The following is a 6,301-nucleotide window of genomic DNA, read 5'->3' as shown; positions in this document are numbered from 1 at the left end:
TTCCATTTGCAGACACCTCTCTTCTTCTTGTGTTCCTACATGGTGCTAAGCAGAGACAGAGCAACCTCTCATATCTCTTTATAAGACTACTAATCCCATTGGTGAGGGCTCTACCCTTATGACCTAATCACCTCCCAAAGGCCCCCCTCCTAATACCATCACATTGCAGATTAGGCTTTCAACATAGAAATTTGGAGAGAACATATTAAGTCCATAACACCTGGAGAACTCTATAAAATTATCTTGCCAAGGCCCTACAACTCCAGAGACTAATTGCCTTAGGAGATAGGACCCAGGCATAAGTGTTTTTTCTTAAATTCCTAATGTGTACACTGGAAAGAAAAATTGACTTGTGTTTGTTTTGACAGTCAGTGAGATTACAGAGGTTCACATGATCCTGGTTTTTGTATCTCCTTTTTGTGTTTCTCAAAAACATCTCTACTAGCTATTCCAGACCACATTCCTGTTTCCCAAAGCAGGTGGATTTACAATTGCTCCTTTTGCTCAGACATGTCTATCTAACTACACTTTGGTGAACTAAGTCACATATTTACCATTTTTTCTCCTTACCTCTATTTTAAGAGCAGAGGGAGGAAGTTATTTTAAACCATTTCTTGGTCTTTTTTTCTTGATTGTAATATACAAGTCATATATGCCATAAACATCTAACATAATACCAACATTAGTTTCTTAATATTTACCATACTGAGAGAGTAGAGCAAAGTTAAAATCTTTTTTTTTTTTTCTTTAAGAGACAGGGTCTTGCTCTGTCACCCAGGCTGGAGTGCAGTAGCATGATTATAACTTACTGCAGCCTCAAACTGGGCTTAAAGGATGCTCCTGCCTCAGCCTCCCAAGTAGCTGGAACTATAGGTGCATGCCACCATGCCTGGCTAATTGTTTTAAATTTCTGTAGAGATGGGGTCTGGCTATGTTGCCCAGGCTGGTCTCCAACTCCTGGCCTCAGGCAGTCCTCCTGCCTTGACCTCCCAAAGTGTTGGGATTACAGGTGTAGTCACCACCCTTGGCCCCAAATTAAAATCGAAAGGGGAGAATTGGCAGAAGTTATAAGTTTTTCCTTGAAGTTGTAATGAATCCAGAAAAATAACAGAGGGATTCCCTTACAGGTTTAACATTTGCTAACAAACTGACCAGAAATAAAAAGACCTTGGAAGTTATCAGTAAAGCCAGCCAGTTGTTTATGAGGCAAGGAATTGTCTACTATTAACAAAAAGTTCTAATACCTTCATGTGTAATTTATTTGGATGTTTCAATGTCCAAGATTGGGCATATAGAGACTAAGCATTTTCCTCTAGGTCCTAGATTGGCACTTTCCATGTCTGCCAGATTATAGATATTAAACCATTTGAGTAGTTTTTGCTAAATGACTGTGAGGGAAGCAGAAAAGAGAGAAAATGTCACATAACTTAGTCATTCATCCTTAAACATTTAAGTCTTCATTAAAAATCATTCAACCACAGCCAATGCTTATGAGGTGGCTGAATTAATTATATTTGCAGGGGTTCAGAAATAGACAAAGCCAAATATTCTGTTGCAGAGCTCACATCCTATTATAAAGAAAGTTGTAAAATGCCAAGGGTGGTAAACATAGATAATAAAGCAGGGTGAAGGGCTTGGGCAAGACTTCCATCATGGGTTGTGGTGGTGCTATTGTAGACAGAATGGTTAGGAAATGTCTTTCTTGGGTTCACATGCTTGATGTGGGGGAAAAAAAAAGGAAATGCATTTCTAATGACTTGTCATTGGAGCACACACTTGGAGGTGGTGAAGGAATGAACTGGGTAGATATCTGAGAGGATAACATTCCAGGCAGAGGTACTAGGAGCCACAAGTATCCTGAGATAGGAGCATTTGGCAGTTTCAGAAACACTGGCTGGATTGTAATAAGTGAGGGTAGGAGATGAGGTCAGAGAGAGAGCTGGGGGTGTAGTTCCTCAGGACTTTCTTGGCTATGGTAAGGATTTAGCATTCTATTCAGAATGAGATGGCAAGTCATTGGAGAGTGTCGGGCACAGATTTGAATTGTTTAAAAAGGGTCACTTGCTGTAATGTAGGGAATAAATTATAAAGGGTTAAGAGTACAGGCAGGAATTTAGTTGGAATGCTAGTAGTCCAGGTAAGATCGAATGGTGGCTTAAACAAAGATATTGTTGACAAAACGATGGGAAGTAGTTGGACTGAGGCTGTATTTTGAATGTACAGCAGGTAAGGTTTGCCTATGGGTTAGCTATAAAAGTGAGAGAGAAGTTAGGGTGGCTTTAAGGACTTCAGCCTTAGCAACTTGAAAGGATTTGCCATGTACTGAGATAGAGAATACCAAGTACACAGTAGGTTCACAGAGGGGATGAGGAATCAGAATTCAGTTTGGGAACTTTTTAACTTAATAAAAAACAAAAGAACACAAAATATAAATGTGCAAAGTGAATGTATCTGTAAACTTATCATCTAGGTCAAGAAATGGAACACTACTGGCATTCCAGTAATGCTATTTCACCCCTCAAATCACAGCCTTTTTCTTCTTCCCCAAAGGTGACTATTATCCTGAGTATTAATTCCAAAAATTAGATATGGTGAGGGCCTTTGTGCTACATCATCTGATGGCAGAAGGCATCACATGGTGAGAAAGGGTGAAAGTGTGTGAGACAGAAAAAAGGGCCAGACACCCATGATAACTAAGTCACTCCTGTGATAATGGTATTAATCCCTTTATGAGGACAAAGCCCTTATGACTTAATCAGCTTTTATTTGTTTTTTTGTTTGTTTTTTTGAGACAGAGTTTCACTCTTGTCACCCAGGCTGGAGTGCAATGGCGTGATCTTGGCTCACTGCAGCCTCTGCTTCCTGGGTTCAAACGATTCTCCTGCCTCAGCCTTCTGAGCAGCTGGGATTACGGGCGCCTGCCACCATGCCCAGCTAATTTTTGTATTTATAGTAGAGACAGGGTTTCACCATGTTGGCCAGGCTGGTCTTGAACTCCTGACCTCAGGTGATCTGCCTGCCTCGGCCTCCCAAAGTGCCAGGATTACAGGCATGAGTCACTGTGCCCGGCCGACCTAATCACCTTTTAAAGGTCCCGCCTCTTGAAACCATCACAATGGCAATTAAATTTCAACATGAATTTTGGAGGAGACATTCAAACCATAGAATTTTGCCCCTGACCCTCAAAACTCATGTTCTTCTCACATAGAAAATACATTCATTCCATCCGAGTAGCCCCAAAATTCTTAACTCATTCCAGCACCAACTCCAAAGTCCAGAGTCTCATCTGAATCAGATGTGGGTTGTAGTCAAGGTATGATTTATCCTGAGGCAAATTCTCTGCATTCATGAGCCTGTGAAATCAAACAAGTTACCTATTTTCCAAAACCCAACAGGGAAAACATTAAGACTTTTTTTTTTTTTTTTTTTTTTATTGCAGTGGCACAATCTCCTGCCTCAGCCTTCTGAGTAGCTGGGATTACAGGCACTTGCCACCACGCCCAGCTAATTTTTGTATTTTTAGTAGAGACAGGGTTTCACCAGGTTGGCCAGGCTGGTCTCGAACTCCTGACCTCAAATGATCCACCTGCTTCAGCCTCCCAAAATGCTGGGATTACAGGCATGAGCCACTGTGCCTGGCCAACATTAAGTCCTAAAGTGGGAGAGTAATCTCCTTTGACTCTTTGTCCTACATCTAGGGGTTGGGGTTGGGCAGCCAAGGCCTCAGGCAGCCCTGCTCCAATGGATCAGTCCATGCAGTAGCTGTCATGGGTTGGAGTCTCGTATCTGTAGTTCTCCCAGGCTGGTGTTGCATGCTGTTACCTCCACAATTCTGGAGTCCTAAGAGTGGCCCTACTTCCATGCTCTACTAGGCAGCCCTAGTGGAGACTCTGTGTCAGCTCTGACCCCGCATTTCCACTTGTCATTGTCGTAGGGGCTCTCTGCAGTGGCTCTGTCCCTGCACAATTCTCTGCCTGGGCCCCCAGACTGTCAGCAACATCCTTTGAAATCTAGGTGGAGGAAGCCAGGTCTTCACATCTATTGCATTGTGCATGCCTGCTGCATCAGCACCACATGGACACTGCCAAGCTCTACAGCTTGCGCTTTCTGGATCAAGCCATACCTGGGCCTACCTGAGCCATGGCTAGGGTGGCCACAGAGTGCTGCTCTGGAACCCCAGGAGCAGACCTGAGGCAGCTCTGAGCTGAGTCCATGGAGGGTGCCTTGGGCCTTTCCCCTAAATCATTTTACCCTTTTAGAGTTCTGGGCCTGTGATTGTAGCGGCAGACTTGAAGATCTTTGAAATGCTTTATGGTCTGTCTCCCATTGTCTTAATGAATAGCACCTTCCTTTTATCCATGTTTATCTCCTTAGTAAAAAGTCACTTAGCCACACACTTAGTTTTCTCTCCTGAACATACTTTTCTATTATTTATATGGCCAGGCTATACATTTTCCAAATATTTCTACCCTGATTCTCTTTTAATTATAAATTCCATCTTTATTTCTTTCCTCTCACATCTCATTGTATGCAGTTAAAAACAGCCACACAGCAGTCTGAATGCTTTGCTGCTTAGATATTTCTTCCACCAGATATCCCAGTTCGTCACTGTTAAGTTCTGCACTTTATAAGGCCCTAGAACGCAGACACAATCCCCCAAGTTCTTTGCAACTGTATACAAGGATGGCCTTTACTCTAGTTTCCAATACCTTGCTCCTCATTTCCATCTAGGACCTCATTAAAATAGACTTTACCAATTTTCTGTTTTAGTCTTTTTTTTTTTTTTTTTTTTGCTATAACAGAATACCACAGACTACATAATTTATAAAGAATAGAAGTTTATTTGGCTCATGGTCCTGGAGGCTGAGAAGTCAAAGTGCATGGCACCAACAAATGGTGAGGGCCTTCATATTGCATCATCCCATGGCAGAAGGCATCATGTGGCAAGGGAGGGCAAGAGCACTTGAGACAGAAAAAGTGGGTAGAACTCCAATGCTAACTAACCCACTTTCTCAATAATGGCATTAATCCATTCATGAGGGCAGATCCCTAATAACCTAATCACCCTGTAAAGGTCCCATCTCTTATTACCGTCACAATGGCAATTAAATTTTAACATGAGTTTTGGAGGAGACATTCAGATCACAGCAATCATACCCTATACATTTGTGTCTAGCATTTTTTACCTACTGTTTGTGAGATTTATTCATGTTATTGCAAATAGCTGTGGTTCATTTATTTTTGTGGGTGTTGTAATATTCCATTATATGAATGTTTCACTATTTACCCACTTTGCTGCAGACAGGCATTTGGATTGTTTCCAGTTGGAGGCAATTATGAATAATGCCATTGAGAACATTCTTATACATGTCTTTTGATGTAATGTGCACTCATTTCTGTTGGGTATAAACCTAGGAGTAAAATTATTTTGTCACAGGGGTGTACATATGTTCAGCTTTAGTTGACATTGACAAATGTTTTGTCAAAGAATTGCACCAATTTACACTCCCACCACCCATGTTTGAGAGTTTCCATTGCTCCAGATCTTTGCCAACGTTTTCATTGTGATTTAGCTATCTAAGCGAAGTGTTTTAGATGCCTATTAGACCTTCAAGCTGAGATATCAAGACTGTTGGATATGCAAGTCTGGGGTATGTGGAAGAGGTCTAAAACAAAAGAAATCAGAAAGATGAGATCCATGTGTGAGGTAGGCAGCATGTGAGCTAGTAAGATAATCAGCAGAGTGTGGTACCCCAGAAGCTGAATGAAAAAAGTGATTCAGGTAAAACACTTCTGAGAGGTTTAATAAGATGAAGAGAGAATTGACATTGGATTTGGCAGTGAGAAGGTCAGTGGTGATCTTAGGAGCAGTTTTGGTAGAGTGGTGGAACTAAAACCTGATGGGAGGGCTTAATATGAGAATAGGAAATAAGACACTGGAGAACACAAATTTGAATACTTGAGTTTTCCATAATGGGAAAAGAAAATTGGGGTAGTTGCTAGAAGAGGACATGGAGTTGAGGATTTTTTAAATATTCAATGTTATAGTATGTTTGAATCCTATTGGGATTGAATGAATAGAGAGAAAAAAACTGATAATTCAGAAAAGAGAAGGGATAAATAGGTTGGAGTTTCTGAGGAAGCAAGATAAGATGAGCTTCAGGCCACAAGCAGAAGGGTTGGCCTGAAAATAGGAGCATAAATAATATGGTGGTTAAAATAGGAGGGAACAAAGAGTATTTGGCTATGGTTGCAATGGGTTGGTGGAGGATGGATGTGGAAGTTCTGTCCTGATTGCTTC

This window comes from Pan paniscus, chromosome 5 (assembly GCF_029289425.2).
Source record: "Pan paniscus chromosome 5, NHGRI_mPanPan1-v2.0_pri, whole genome shotgun sequence".
Classification (NCBI taxonomy): domain Eukaryota; kingdom Metazoa; phylum Chordata; class Mammalia; order Primates; family Hominidae; genus Pan; species Pan paniscus.
Note: the sequence above shows the minus strand (reverse complement) of the source record.